This window comes from Nannospalax galili, unplaced genomic scaffold, assembly GCF_000622305.1.
Source record: "Nannospalax galili isolate Female #2095 unplaced genomic scaffold, S.galili_v1.0 scaffold371, whole genome shotgun sequence".
Taxonomy (NCBI): Eukaryota; Metazoa; Chordata; class Mammalia; order Rodentia; family Spalacidae; genus Nannospalax; species Nannospalax galili.
Window position 1 is genome coordinate 3576859 of NW_008331606.1, and position 709 is coordinate 3577567.

Below are 709 nucleotides of genomic sequence, written 5' to 3' on the forward strand. Positions count from 1 at the left end.
AATAACTCAAAGGAAGGTATCTCCTGTCTGGCACTGTTTCTTGTTATGTAGCCTTTAGCTATACATATGGAATCTTAAAAAATTACATTGGCCCCTTTAATCTTTGGTTATACTTTCCTTTTGGGTGTTAAAGACCATACAGTTGGCCTAGATAAGCCAATTTATTTTTACTCTTAAGGTCGTTTGAGGATCTCTTCCTCAGGGGCCACATGGGCTTGGGAGGAGCTCCTGGCTCCTTTCTTTTACCAGTTTCATGAATATGAAGATAAATCAAAGGTCCTGCTCAACCATGTCTGGCTTCACTTGGAAGCATGAATGATATGTTTCTTCTGAGTTGACCCTCCTCTTTGTAGACTGGACACTGGTTCAAGTCCATCTCTTGGGGTCTCCATGTCCTCCTTGAACAAGAGGACAGGTAACTCAGCACAGTTGCAAGAAATTCTGAGAGATGTTCCATAGTCCCCTGGCATTTAGTCGACCTTGGAGGGCAAGGGGCAAAAACTGTCCTTTAAGTCCACATTAGTATAGCTTCAAATTATGGCTATTAAACATCTGATAAGGTTAGTTCCACCAGTCTGGTACTTTTTAATACCATGTGCTATGTAGATAAATCTTGGGTAAAAAACCAAATATTCTCAGATAAACTTTGATTAAATATATATTTTATTCATTAAACTAGTTGACTAAACTATAACCTTAGAAAATTTAA